Source organism: Porites lutea, chromosome 2 (assembly GCF_958299795.1).
Source record: "Porites lutea chromosome 2, jaPorLute2.1, whole genome shotgun sequence".
NCBI lineage: Eukaryota > Metazoa > Cnidaria > Anthozoa > Scleractinia > Poritidae > Porites > Porites lutea.
In genome coordinates, this window is record NC_133202.1 from 21,347,560 (window position 1) to 21,363,341 (window position 15,782).

The 15,782-nt window shown below is 39.4% G+C and overlaps 1 protein-coding gene and 1 long non-coding RNA gene across 2 annotated transcripts in view; one reads left to right on the forward strand and one right to left on the reverse strand.

Moving 5' to 3' along the window:
* Positions 1 to 10,032, reverse strand: part of LOC140928006 (uncharacterized) — a 76,117-nt gene extending 66,085 nt beyond the window's left edge. Inside the window, exon 1 of the mRNA XM_073377722.1 lies at positions 10,014 to 10,032. The gene's annotated coding sequence lies outside the window, so the exon portion shown is untranslated. The remainder of the gene's footprint in view (positions 1 to 10,013) is intronic.
* On the forward strand, positions 158 to 1,107 carry LOC140926733 (uncharacterized). The gene is made up of 2 exons (XR_012164467.1): positions 158 to 571; positions 954 to 1,107. It is a non-coding gene; the product is annotated as an uncharacterized lncRNA (long non-coding RNA).
* Positions 10,033 to 15,782: the final 5,750 nt, after the last annotated feature.

The following is a 15,782-nucleotide window of genomic DNA, read 5'->3' on the forward strand; positions in this document are numbered from 1 at the left end:
TCATCGTGTCTTTCTTTAGACAATCCATCAGCTAGGGTACCAATTTCATCAAGACATGTTTGTACTTGACGACTGTCCGCTGGGTGTGACTCGTCAAGCCAAGGATAAAATCCTTCCAATGCCACCCTCATGAATGCTTCGTAAGCCAGTTTGTGCACACGAACACCCCTGTTATAGTTTCGGCCCTCCAGAACTGCATGTTGGTTTTGAAACGTGATTTCTTTTCGTTAGCCCTTATTGGTGCACGAACGTGCTTACGGTAGTTATTCTAAATCGATTAACGCCTACATAAATGATGATTTTTATTGATAAGCCCACGGCTACTTTCCCAGCCCTTTTTTGTTATGTCCGCCTGGGAAATACGTAATAATTTCTAGATCGTTTTCAGGCACGTTTCCTTTCTTACAAATTTAGCGTTTTCATCTTAGTTAGTTCAGCTCTAGTGTACACTTCATGGTGTTAACTTCTGTCAGCCATTGGGGCTTCATTTCTATCTACACTCGTGCTCATCAACTATCAAGTTCAGCTTAGCTTTTGATTCAAGATAACACTGGTGTGTGTGTAAACCAAAGTGAGTATAGTTTTCCTTTTCTTTTTAGTTTTTTCAGTATCGATGTCATTATAGGAATAATAGAGCTTAGTTTTGGTTATCGACTTGCAACATCGTTGTTGTAATCTTTTCTGTTTATGTGAGGAATCTATTTAGTCTTGTCATCACTGAGCTACAGTGGTTTTAAGGGTTCTTATGCGCTACTCTTCAACATGAGTATGCTGAGTCATTGATACCAGCAGTTTTATCGTCGTATTACTTTAATAACTTTATAGGCTGATTTAGTGTATTTTCTAGTGTTATTTAGTTCTCATTCGCTATTTGGTATCATCGGTTTTTAGTCAGATATATTTGCACTCTATGTATTTTTAGCTAAGTTTTCGTTCGATTTTATCGTTTTCAGTTCGAACCGACTTTGTACGACTTGTACCGATTTCACAACTTAAGGACCTTTTGTCTTGTCAATCGACCCGTCGATTCTTCTGTATCAAGTTGTGACCTCTGTGCTAGGAACATTGATCTCTGGTTCAATAAATCTGTTGATGTTACTTCCTTCACTTTTCGTCGAGTTCGTTTTATGTCGCGCACCGTGTTAAGTGATTTACTTGGATTTTTGGTTCTGGTATTCTGTCCTTGTAAATTACACTGCAGACATGGATCCCTCAGCCACTACCCCAGCTTCAATGAATAAGTCCTTTAGACCAGCATGCAGAAACCTTTTACCGATGATAGAGATCAATGTACCAAGGGTATGAAAAGTTCCAAGACGTAGAACTATGGGCTTGAACTTCTCATACTCCTTGCACTTCACCTCAAACGCCTTGGCATAGATGGCCTGATCGAAAACACATATGATGCTTGTGAGATGGAGCGAGCGCATGATAGTGAGTGATCGGTTGAGGGCTTCGTTGACGGTGGAAACATCAGTGGCTGGTGCATTAATGGTCGGCAAATAGCCTACATTATTGGGAATGATGGCGTCTTTGTCGTGAACCATGATGTTAAACCCAGTCCAGCTGCTGACCTTTTGTTGGTGGGCTGCATAATGTAGACGAGCAAGGATGAACAGCAGATTCTTCTTTGTAAATTCTTTAAGAATTGTTTCGCGATCAACATCCCTCACTTTTCTTGGTGGGGGCCCAACTCGCTTGCCGACATTGTAGATGGGGAGAGGCTCTTCTGGGGCAGAGAATGATCTTTTCTTTGTCTTGTCCACCTTGGGGACCACTATTTTCTGATTAAGGCCGTAAGTAACAGGCTGAACGGCGATACCATTAACACGATGCGATGTCCCACCTCCGGACAGGGTTCCTTCGAGCCTATCAATATTGTCAAAGGTGAGGACAGTATTTGTACCTGGGTATATGTTGCTTGGGAGAGGGACGCCATCTTCAGGTGTCATGGCAAGTTTTTGTAGGCACAGGGCTGTATCAACCTCTTCGAGTTGAGAATATGATATACCGTGCCCAAGACGGTTTAGAATTTGTATAAGCTCAACATTACCTGAAATAGATTGAACTTCAACTTCAACTTCAACTTTATTTCATAAGACTATTGGTTACAATACACTGGCCCGCAAAATAGCAATTACTAATCTAGGCGGACCAGCTAAAAGAAAAATAAATTGAAAGGAAAAGAAAGGAAAGGAAAAGGAAGAAAAACTACAATTTTTTTTTTAAAGTTACAATAAATAATATTCTATCACAGTTTTATTTTAATTACATTAAATCTGAACAAGCAAACAAACAAATACTTTAATACAGAAATCACTAAATTATTAATCGAACTTTTTCAACTATTAAGGGCGTCTCAATATAGTCATCTTCTCTTTTTAAGTTTAATCCTGAATAAATTGCAGCCACTTGTAAAAACATTTATAATAAATTTTATAATAATGAAATACCTGTTAGCAATTTGACTGCCGAGGGTAACAGAATGTGTTTTGCAGGCTTGTATCGACCACGGGTTATACCAAACATAAGGTCTTGACCAACAGAACTGCTAAGCCAGGACATGCGTTCACCGAGCTCTTGATCATCGCCACCCAGAACGTACCGAAGAAAGGTTGTCACTAGAGTTGGAGCGTCACTGTTTTCCTGGGTGATATTGGAGGGATCTGGGGGCCACTCTTGTTTAGCGCAGTGTTGCTTTACAGACTGCCTAATCTCACTAGCTACATCTTTTAAACTTTCGCCAATGTGTGAACGAGAGGCCCTTAAACGTTTACTTCCTTTTGTAGGCGATGGTTTGATAAGACTAGCTGATCCCGTGTGAGGCTATCTGGGTAGACGATAACTTTGTTAGATTCATTTTGAATCAAGTGTAAGGAATCTCCAAATTCAACACTAAGTTTTCTTCTTAAGTGAGTGATTGTTGATGGCTTGATTTCTATTACCCCAGATTCCAACATCCACCCTCTAAGCATATCACTTAATTGTGCAAGCTCTATTATATTATTGCTCTGAAATAATTCATTCCTTATATAATCGCATAATCTAGAAAATGCGTTGAATTCCGCCTCAGTATAACCATCAGGAAGTTCTTCAGTATCTGTTGTATTCACAGATTTGCTGTTTGTCCTTGTATAATTCTTGTAGCAGGAATGGTGCCAGTGAGCTTCGGCTGCAACCAGCTCTCGGCTTGCCAGGGCCAGGATTCTCTTGTCATGCTTTATTTCTGCAGCTTTTCTCACTGTATTATCGACTCTGAGTTGTCTGGCTTGTGTTAAGCCCTCCCTTGATTTTGAACCTTTAACAAACTTGTCTTTCTTTTCACAAAAGATGCACTGTTTCTCGTACACCCGGGAGCTGGAAGTACTTGGCTTTCCTTAAAGAAATTGATGTTTTGATAATTTTATTAAGAATTTTACTTTTCATAGCAGAATACAAACAAGATATTGATATAGATAACTATAACTATAACTAAAATTCTGCAATCTGAAACTTTTCTTTCCATACAAAACTACTCTATGATTATCTTATTTCCTTAAGATTCTTTCTTTTTATTTAGCCGAACAAGCATCCTACCTTGTCTTATAGATGATCTCCTCTCTAGATGACTCGACTCCACCTCCACCTCCTTCTCTTTTTCATCATTCTTACTCTTTGTAATTCGATCTAAGTCATGTTTGTGTGTAAACGTGCTTCGACATTTGCGATGGTAAAATACTCCATTCGGGATTTAGTCATCGGCAACCTGTACACTAAGAATGCCTTCGTGATCTCGGATTTGACCAGCTTTTTGCAACGTTTTCCATGAGTCAAGAGAATTTGGACTGATTAAAGTTGTGTTGTCATCAGTACAATGTATTATGCAATAAGGCTCAGTTCTTTGTCTTTTACGAGGTATGCTTGAATCCATATTTGTTCACATCTTTGAGGACTGTAATTACCACAAAAACAAGATGGCTTCCTTGTACATTTGTGCCCAGTCTTTTGCAAGAGTAACGCCACAGGGTCACCATACTGGTGAAAAATCGCTCGATGATAAATCATGCATCTGAAATAACACTACTTATATTATCTTTTACTGCTTTTCATATGTTATAAAATGCACTTTTGAATCACATAACAAAAGAAGCAAAAAAAAAAAAAAAAAAATAGGAAAATATACAAAAAATGGAGGGTTTTTTACCGTGACCGGAAGTGACGTCACTGCCACGTGACTATTTATCCTTAAAAGTGACAAAATACTTTACAGACATTATATCTTATCTATGCTTGCTTTATTTTATGCAGAATCTACAGCCTTACTTACTAAAAGCCGCATTTTAGTATATTATCAATTTATGCTAATTATGCAAAATTCAAGGTCACGTGACTCCTTTAAGCTACTCTTACAACATTTCCATCATATATTTTTGAAATCTACACATGATAAGCTTTAATTTGATATATGGTGGCCTTCGTCCCCCCAAGTGGTAACGATCCGCCATTTTTAGCCACTTGGCCCATGGACTACGAATTTCAGTACCGAAAGACAAATACGATATGCAAGAAAAACAAAGATGAATGATATGGTTTTTTTCAATTTTTTTAAGCATTTCTGATTTCCTCTGCCAGTTGGCTTCAATTCTTGCTTCTAAAAAGTCAAAAAATATTTACTGTGGGAAAAATACTGTACTTATCCGCTTACCACCACGCTGGGTGACCGCTTTGCAAGTTGTGAGAACATCGTTTCTCGAACCCAGACTTCGTCTCTCCTCCCCCCCCCCCCCACCCCCCTGGCTTAAAGATTTAAGTTTATGTTTTAAGCCGCCGGTTTCCCGGGCCTGTTTGCTGTTTCCAAAGATGAACTCAGGGCAAGAAAATCGCTCAAAGCTTTCTTTCTACAGCCAAAATTATAACTAAATATTCTTTGGAAAGTCTTTTCTTTCTATTTACGGTGAATTAATATCGACTAAAGGCTTTTTAAAGTTCTGTAAGCTTAAGCTTATATCAAACCTCATACTAGGTTAGATCAGTGTCTCAGTCAAATCTTAATACAAAGGTGCATAAACTAGCTTCATAAACTGCGCCGCTGGACTTCATGAAATTAGATATAAATACAATAATTACTCAGGCTTACCATATTTCGAGATGCAGCTCCTGAAAGCTATCAAGTAAGGCAAGGATCGCTTGAGCCTTTATAATTCTCGCACGCATCCAGCAAGGTGAAAAACAACTGAAAACAAAAACAATGCCATCCGAAATCGGATTATCGGCTTTGACAAGCGACGCATTTCTCAACTAAAAACCCAATAAACAAACCAGCGATGAATAAGAGAACACTCTTGATAGCAGCTGTATTTCATTTTGTACATCCAGTGGAAAAAGACAGTTAAAAACATCAAAAGTTGACTCAAAACTCTGTCAGCTTCAGCTGTCAAAGTAAACAACTTTCAAGATGCTGCATAAATTTTACGCATGAACTCACCCGTCAAATTTTAACCAATCAGAGCATAAAAATTGGACGTGGAGCATGACCAACACGTGAACATGGTAAGAAAAGGTCTTCCCCGCCTGCATTTAAAAAAAACTGGCAGAATTTTTGCGTCTGAGGTCAGTTTGAAATCAAAATCGTAATAGTGCGGGGCGATCCTGACATAAACACAACATATTTGATATGAATTTAAAAAATAAGTAAACTTGAGCCTGCAATCATTTGAAAACGAATAAATTGTCAGCGGTTAACTTCAAAAATACTCAACCTTGATGGGTCGATACCTGAGCCCGTGATACGGTCAGGTGATACTGGTCAGTCAAGAGCCATGGCTCTTGTCAGCGGATACCTTGTTTTGACAGCTGTCAATTGATGACAACATTGATGTGCAATCAGCTTCCTCCTGGGCTCCCAAAGTAGCTAGAAAGTGTGAGAGTAAACATTGGTATGCCTGTGGTGCGGGCGGACGGTCGGTCGGTCGGTCGGTTGGTCGGTCGGTCAGGTGATTATTGTTTACGTTCTTCATCGTTTTATGCTTGCTATCTACTGAATAAGTGAGCTGGTCCTGTAAGTGTGAGGGGAAGCGGGTTTTGCCTAATCCCCAGCATAAGAGATTGCGGCACTTAAACGAATTGTGCAAAAGGAGACTGGGCACTATTATGCTACGCTAGCAAAGCAGATATTTCTTATGACAACTGCACCAAAGTCGTTCCTAGAGTAACCAGCATGAAACAATTCTGAAATGCTAACGATTTGTTTCGTTAAGCTCATTTCAAATCTTTTTAATTATAAAGTAAAAGATAATATTTTATTACCACGAAATGTTCGTGGGAAAGCCACGAATAAATTATATTTGTTTGAAAAAAAAAGGAGAAAAAACGGCTGACACTATGCTCAATAAAACTTACTTGTCAACGAATTCTCTTTGTCTTCCTTGCATGAAACAGAAGTGCCTCCAGAAAAATCTGACTCGGACTTCAGTTATGTCGTCTCCTTCAAGACCTTCTGCTGTAATACTTAAAAGTGACCGGTAATATCTCAAGTACACTGATTAACGGTGGTAATATTATTAATGACGATTTCACCTTGTTCTGTAGGAACAAGGCGTCCTAAGGGATTCAGCAAAGAAGTCCCACGGGATCTCGGCAAAGTTTTAAACAGGGAGACTCCGCCCGGAGGTCCAATCCCTTACCCTTTTATATACTATTTTTGACAGAAAAGGTACCCCTTCCGTATACCTTCTATTGGCAATGGTACCCCCCTCACATGCTTATTTTAGACCTTTGCAACCCTCTTAACTGCTGTAAATGCACTGTCTTTAAAATATGAAAAAATCACAAAACCAGAGCGTTTACTCAGCTCTTTTCACAGTCACTGGTAGTCTGGCACTAGAGCCTAAATAAGCTAAGAAGTATTTCAAGGTAAGTAAATCTTAAATTCTTCAAGTAAAAGAAAGCTTCACACACAGCCGACTCTTTTTTTACTAGCCTGCGTAGCTGGCGGTATTGTGTGGGTACGAGAAAGTTTTGGCGGCGGAGCCGTGTTCCAAAAAAAAGGAGTAGGGACGAGGCGGTTGAAATACCGCCTGCCAGAAAACCCTGGTATTTTGAATGGTCCGCACACCAGTGTGCGGGGAAACGGATTGGTCGAGGGCCATACATATGTCAATCATGGTAGATAAGCCTTCGCGTATATTTCCCAATTTAGGGAGCGGATGGCAAACTGGAGAAGACGTACATGTAAAGTGATTGTGATTTCCGCTTTAGAAAGAGCATAATTGATGACCAAATTGCCGAAATGGCGTCTTTAAACTTCACAGCGCTGGAATTGTCTTAATTTAGCCGTAGAAACAAAGGTCAAAGAAAATTAAAACACTTTACAACTGCATCTGAGATCAAATCCTATCAGGAACAACAACAGAAGAATAAACCACCGGAAATGGTTACTCAGTATGCATGTAACAAACCAGCTTCATGACCTTTTAATGTTAAGCCTAGTGTTGCAAAAAAAGATTTACTCAGTGAAAGTTTAGAATGATACATGGACTGTGTAGTGCTAGTAACCTTCGAGCGAGAGCCGAGAAAATAAAAAAACCTCTGTTCAAGCAAACTCACAAGGTCACGTTTCACATTGTCACGAGCTTAAGAGTCGTGTTTAGCCTGTCAACGCTTATTTCTAAACTGGTTTCTCTTTGATTGGCTGATTTAATTAGGATCAGCTAACGTGACAAAAGTGGGCGGCATTCGAAAAATCATGGTTCTCTGGCAGGCGGTATTTCTCGCGGCTTCGCCGCTCGTGACGGCTCCGCCGTCAAATCTCACTCGACTATATTACAACGGCTCCGCCGCCAAATCTCACTCGACTACTACACAATACCGCCAGCTACGCAGGCTATTTTTTTACTTCAGATTTACTTAAGCCTATTTTCCCATGCAACATAATTAAGATTGATTGACAGGTTTCGCCTTTCTCAGAGCTCAAGAAACCGCAAGTCAGCTATGTCTGATAAGTCGGTCATAAGGATGGTTTTCAAGTTTTGAGTCGCTTGAAAATTTCTTGAATCGTTTCAACTTTCCGACTTTAATGAGACGCAAAGTAAAGTTACTTGAGATTTTACTTAGGCCTTCACACACAAATTTTTGGTTAAGTAAAACTTAGCAGCTCTTAATTCTTACTTAATAGCCTAGTGTAAAGACAACCATTGTTGTTCATCCCAGATTTTTAAGCATGAAATGGTTCACAAAGGGTGAAATATTTACATCCTGTTTCAATTTTGATCTAAATCGGAGGGCTAGTAAGAAAAAATTGCGTTCAAAAATGTATATTTTATTAGCCTTGTGAAAAAATGTTTCCCTCCCTTGTAAATGACAATGAACAGGAGGGGGGGCAGAGAAAAATTGATAACATTTTTATTGAGAGAAAGGGTGATGTTTTGCTATCATGTAAACAGATTTTTAACTGTAAGTCTGCTTTCTGAAATATTTACGTAGCAAAACTCCAATTTTCAAGGAGAAAATTGTTCCAAAAAAATGCAATTTTTGCCCAAACTTCCTCCCCTGATGCCCAGTGCAGGTTTTTGTTAGAAGTGAAACAATTGCCACAGTGAGTAGTTTCATCTGAAGTAACAACTTCACACAAAGTATAAGGGAAGGTTTTGATTGACCATTAAGCGTTCTTTAAAATCGCTTTTAAATATCTTGTGGTATCTTTCTTTATTCTTAATAGGGCTTAATTTTTCTATGTTTTGAAAATATTTCTGAACTCTTTCTTTAGCTCTTTTGTGTAATTTTTTCCCTGCACTTACCTTTGTTGATGCTTTCCATTCAACAAAAATTCCGGTTTGAAATTTCGGAAATTCCACTTACCCAATGGAACGAATCGACAGAATCGAAAGGGTCTGTTCCATATGACCGAAATTTCCGAAACTTTGGGCTGAATGAAAAGCGCACAGTATGTGTCAGTATGTATGTATGTATGTATGTCAGTATGTATGTATGTATGTATGTATGTATGTATGTATGTAGGTAGGTAGGTAGGTAGGTAGGTAGGTAGGTAGGTAGGTAGGTAGGTAGGTAGGTAGGTAGGTAGGTAGGTAGGTAGGTATGTATGTATGTATGTATGAGTTTAAAGAAGTAAAATATAAGTGAGTTGGAACAATGTTTAATTCCCTATATCCTAGATCGTGAAAAGGCAAGGCAAATCTTAATTAACTTATTTTTGTTGCTGAGCTACAAACTTAACCATCTTTCGAGGAACTGGGCCCTGCAGAAAGGTATTAAACAAATAACTTACTAACTAACTGTCCATCACTGATCAAAATCTAATGTAATAGCAATCAGTCTTGAGTCTTGCAAAACTAGAAAGTCTGTATCAGTTATTGAGGGAAGTTTCCCAAACGGTAATAGTTAATTTCACACATTTTTAGCCTTTCTCGAGGTTGAGAAATTTCTTGGCAATATTTGCTTCTTAGAATAGTTATTTTACAGGAAATAATCGTTGACTGCCTCTGTTATTCTCAGAACTGAGACAGACAAGTCTATCAAAATTTGAAAGTCTATATGAGTTATTGAGTTGTGACAGTCTGGTTAATCTGAACTTCACTTCCGGCTTTGCAAGCGCACAGCTTTCGATGAATCCGACGTATTTGGTCTATCAAGGCTGTAAGAGCTACAAGTTTCTCGTCCTTCTCGTATTTCTTGTTTACGACTTTCTATGCTTTAATAGTTGTTGAATGATTTCATAGATTGAGAAACAATTTCGAAACGAAACTCTCACTGTAATCCAAAGACTCCCTCGGACACTCGGTAGAGAGTCGAGCACGGCACATAAAGCGATTGACATCATTTCAATACTATAAACCCGGACTATACAGGACGGCATATAGTTTGTAGCATATAGCTGGGAAAGCAACACAGACCCCCTGATTTAATTAATAATAAGTCAGTAAACTTACGGGCTAACATCAGGTAGATCGGGAGCATGATAGAATGATCTGAAGAAATGTTGTATACAATGGATGTTCAAAGGTGCGGTGGATACTTACTTGAACAGGATAAATTGCTGTCTTTATCAGGTAGACGGAGACGTTTTCATCCTTAAATTTCCGTCATGATGGTCCATTGAGAGCAAAAATGCCAATCCGAGGTACATATCATCTAAGCTGCATTACAAATCATCGTATAGTCACCAAAGCATGAACGTTTATCGTGCCACTAAATTTGTGCCACTCCGTAGTGATCGACTGGCAAGAAAACTAATAAGGAAATAGTGACACAAGACACTGTAGTCTGTGTACAACACACTTGATAAACGGTAATCGGTCACTACTGCCCTCAAATTCTTTGCCAGAATGTCGTAAATACTGTTTATTTAGGATACTCGAAAGAGACAGACAGTGTGCACTTGACGTCATCATTATCCAATCTACAGCGCATGTCATGCACAGACAGTCGTCAGGTTGGCCGTTAATCAGCCATCCATTAAAAGGAGGTTTCTATTTTCTGTTCAGAGTTACGTAAGTTTCTAGATGAAAGAAAGATATCTTACTTAAGATAAAACGTTTTTTTAAGTTATTTCCGAAATTTTGGGCTGAATGGAAAGCGCCCAGTATGTGTGTATGTATGTACATGTATGTATGTATGTATGAGTTTGAAGAAGTAGAATAGAAGTGAGTTGGAACAATGTTTAATTCCCTATATCCTAGATCGTGAAAAGGCAAGGCAAATCTTCGTTAACTCATTTTTGTTGCTGAGCTACAAACTTAACCATCTTTCGAGGAACCGGGCCCTGCAGCTAGCAAGGTATTAAACAAATTATTTAATAACTAACTGTCCATCAGTAATCACAATCTAATGTAATAGCAATCTAGACTGCAGTACATGCGTTTTCTTCGGCCGCGCGAATGTTTTGCTCGCGAAAGCGCATGTTGAAACTCCAAAAGAGGGGAGAAAAATGGGATGAGTCAAAAGGAGCGGGGTAATTTTGTCCCCTCCCCCTCCCCTCTTTGCTTCTTTCGCCCTAGCACCTACCCGTAGGGTTACTATTTTTACTCGCCCCTGAATCTTCTCCGTCATAACAAGATGGCGGTTACAACAGTACGAACATAAACAAGCAGCTTTCGCCCGCCCAAAATACGCCTGCACTGCAGGCTAATAGCAATCAGTCTTGAGTCTTGCAAAACTAGAAAATCTATATCAGTTATTGAGGAAAGTTTCCCAAATGGAACAGTTATCCACACATTTTTTGCCTTTCTCGAGGTTGAGAAATTTCTTGGCAATATTTACTTCTGAGAATAGTTATTTTACAGGAAATAATCGTTGACTGCCTCTGTTATTTTCAGAACTGAGACAGACAAGTCTATCAAAATTTGAAAGTCTATATGAGTTATTGAGTTGTGACAGTCTAGTTAATCTGAACTTTACTTCCGGCTTTGCAAGCGCACAGCGTTTGATGAATCCGACGTATTTGGTCTATCAAGGCTGTAAGAGCTACAAGTTTCTCGTCCTTCTCGTATTTCTTGTTTACGACTGTGATACTTTCTATGAATTAATAGTTTTTGAACGATTTCATAGGGTGGGAAACAATTTCGAAACGAAACTCTCACTGTAATCCAAAGACTCCCTCGGACACTCGGTAGAGAGTCGAGCACGGCACATAAAGCGATTGACATCATTACAATACTATAAACCCGGATTATACAGGACGGCATATAGTTTGTAGCATATAGCTGGGAAAGCAACACAGACCCCCTGATTTAATAATAAGTCAGTAACCCTACGGACTAACATCAGGTAGATCGGGAGCATGATAAAATGATCTGAATGAAATGTTGTATACAACGGATGTTCGAAGGTGCGGTGGATACTTACTTGAACAGAATAAGGGAAAGTTCATTTAATATGACAAGGGGGGGGATGAAGATATTGAGGGGGGGCTCCGAAAATTTTTAGACACCCGAAGGGGGGGCTCTGAAAAAATTGTTGCGGTAGGAGGGGGGGCTCCGAAAATTTGTATACTTCAAAACCAACACATGACATCATCATACAGATCGGATGGTTTTCAACTCAACAATTTAATGACCTGTGCAACTCAGCTATATCACGTGGTTTACAGATATAACAAATGTAGTCTCAGTAATTATTACACTCTTGTTCATCCCAAAAATGCTCTAGAAAATTGTATCACAACTGTATCTCAAGTTTGTCATAGTATAAACCATTGAAGACAATAACGGTAACAGTGCTCGACTTTCAGAAAAAAATCTTGGGGCCAGCTGGCCTCCAAGTTTTCATGTTTGGTCGCCAGAATAACTGACTATTCTAGTCGCCCAAAATTATATTTAAGAACTAATGGCATACAATAAACCTAACATCTTTTAATTAGCCTTAACAGAAAAAGAATGCTTTAGACTTCCTTGAACTTTCTTTCGAACGGTTTTCGCTCGAGGCTTGATTACCAGCCGGTGTTCAGGGAAATGAACCCACACTCCAGCGTAAATCTCCTCAAACAGGTATTCAAGCAATGGAATACACATTTAGATAAACAAACTTTAGGAATCACAAAAAATCTTATTTGGGTTATTAAAGAACAAAGTCTACAAAATTTGTTCTGCGTCCCATGTATTTGCATGTTCAGAAATGAACATCGGTGAAACTTGATCTGTTTCGCGGTTGCCTAGCACGTGATCGAAAGTCTCCTGAAAGAGGAGACGTCGCTAATGTTTTCGGGCAAAGAAGTTGATTTCGCGAGAAGTCTTAGACAAACAGCATGTCTTTTGAGTTCAACGGTACTCCATTAGAAGTCAATAAAATATGGCAGGGTCGTCAGGCTCAACAGAAATTTGCATTAAGTTGTTTACCAGAAGCTTGAGAAATAAGCGTCGTTCGTTCTCCATCAGCTTAGGCTTTTATCAGACTAATCTGCTATAAAGTCCGCAATCAAGATACATGTTCGACATAAAGAAATTGTTTTAAATCGATGTGTCAAAAGTCATTCCAAGAGAAACATGGGACGACCTGTTGAGAATTGCGATCGATTTGCTTGAAAGTCGATAAGACTTCCGTCGAATTTACAGTCCTCTTTCAAGTAAAAGTCAAACGTCAGACGGACCAACTGTTAGATCAAAAGAACAATCCGTTAGAGTGTTGGAAGAAATCGTTAAAGGTTTAGACAAATGGTTAAAACGTTTAGATACACCGTTAAAGCGTTTAGACAAAACGTTAGAGGGTCAGAAAAACCGTTAGCTATCCGTTAGTTTTGTAAAGGATAACAAATTATCATTAGTGTACGTTTTTCCAGAGAAGAAAATCCCCTATCTTAGAGCCAGGTTGGCGACCAGGCGTGAAAATTTAGTCGCCACTGAGAAAAAGCTAGTCGCATTGGCGACCCACAGGTCGCAACGTCGAACCCTGGGTAAATATATTTAATACAGTCTAGCGATCTTTTTTCAGGGGAGAAAAGGAATTGAACGAGGAGGGGGGGGGGGGGGCTCTGAAATTTTTTCGACTACCAAGGAGGGGGCTACTAAAAAATTGAACCACTAGCGAGGGGGGCTGCTAAAATTTCATGCTTCGAGTTTCAATATCTTCATCCCCTCCCCTTGTCATATTAAATGAACTTTCCCTAAGTTGTTGTCTTTCCTCTTTATCAGGTAGACAGAGACGTTTTCATCCTTGAATTCTCGTCATGATGGTCCATTGAGAGCAAAAATGCTAATCCCAGGAACATATCATCTGAGCTGCATTACAAACCAAAGCATGAACGTTTATCGTGCCACTCCGTAGTGATCCGGGGGGTACTTTAGGAATTTCTGCGTGGGGATATGCCGCTGGGACCCTGGAACCCTTAACCTATACCAGAGCTGTAGTTCAGCTAAATTTTGCTTCCCTATACTAGAGTAAACTGCCCAAATCCCCCCTGTCCTAGAGTAGCTGCTTCCCTAGTCTAGATAAAATCTTCAACCAATTGATCAGTTTCCTTAAAAATGATACCCTATTCTAGACCCAAACGCTCTGATTTATACCCGGGGGGGTACTCCCATACATTACCTATACGGGTATGTACCGCCCAAAGGGGTCGTGATTTTGAAGCTCCTGATTTAGAATGGAGTATCCTTTTCAGAGGCGTTTTCTAGAACGGGGTATAAAATTTTCAACGCACGAAAGCTCCACTTTTGTAAGCAGCCATTTGAAAGTTTTTAAGGACAGATTGCTTTAAAAATACGGTTCAATGCGTTAACAAGCAAACTGTTGTACTCTTGTTGCACCCCAGAGCGGAGTATAAAAAATTGGCCCATTTCTAGAATGGGGTATCAGTTTTAGGGCGAATACTAGAACGGGGTATAAAAAATTGGCTCATTTTTAGAACGGGGTATCAATTTTAGGGGAAATTTTTTCCAGAACGGGGTGCCAATTTGTAGTCCCGGGCGGCACATACCCACCCAAAAAATACCCAAGTGCCCCCCCCTGGGGATTTATATACCCTATCCTAGAGTAAACTGCTTGAAAACCATACCCTTCACAGCGGCACATACCTATATAGCCCATATATGGCAGTACCCCCCCCCCCCGGGGGCAGGGACAGGAAAAAGGAAATATTGACACAAGACACTGTAGTCTGTGTACAACACACTTGATGAACGGTTATCGGTCACTACTGCCCTCAAAATCTCTGCCAGACTGTCGTAAATACTGTTTATTTAGGATACTCGAAAGAGACAGACAATGATGCACTTGACGTCATCATTATCCAATCATGAGTGCAGCGCATGTCGTACACAGACAGTCGTCAGGTTGGCTGTTAATCAGATAGACGAAAAAAAGATAAGACGTTTATTTAAAATCGTTATATTTCAACACTAAGGCGACCTCGGGTCACTACCGACGGATTCTATCATCAGAAGAATTTCCCGACGATACCTCTTTTTGACGCATGGCGGAGTGTCGGACTAGTGCTAACCCTTGTGACTGTCCGTCATGTACTTAAAGAGATGGACTCGCAGATTGAGCATGCGCCGAATAATAAAATTAGCAAACTGAACGAAAACTGGACTTGTTCTCGATCCATGAGGATCCCCAGTAGGTTTTCCGCAATCTTGCGGGTCTTGGTTTGCTTTAAGGTTGAGACTGGGAATTTTTGAGAAAAAAAGAGGAGAGTTATTATGAATTGGACGTAGGGAAATGACGTTTCAAAAGGCCGTTATTTGCAGTAAGGAAATTCCAGTGACCAGTATTTTCTTAAATTTCGTAAAAAAAAAAAACTTTTATCACGACTTAACATAAATTATCCACAAGTTGTGCAAATCTGACTGTCACACGCCTAGCGTTATCATACCACTTTTATTATCCAACCATCGTGAAACAGGGTCTCCGAAGATGAAGGAGTCAGTGTACCTGTTGTGGTTCAAGATTTTATCGCAAGATTGATCTCTATTTTTCTTTGTTTTTCGGCATGGTAATTATATAGCAATAAGTTGAACAAATGAAAGCAAATCATAATTTAAATAAGAATATGGACTGAACCATAACATACACACTGTTGGCCAGTTATTTCAAAAGATGCATTTTTCCGGCATTTAGCTTTATTTCAATTTGGCGTTTAAAAGTGTCGGGCATGGAAAGCTATTCTTTTAACGTTATTTCTACGTTATTTCTAAAGAATCAAACTTTGTGACATTTAATAGACCAAAGCTTGAAGTTGCGATAAAATAGTCTAAAAGCTGTATTAGTAAGCTTATTTTGCAATCAAGTGGTCATTTTTCCCTTTTTCCTTTGTGAGGTGACCTTCCGCTTTGTCTATCCGCCGTTTTTCTTGC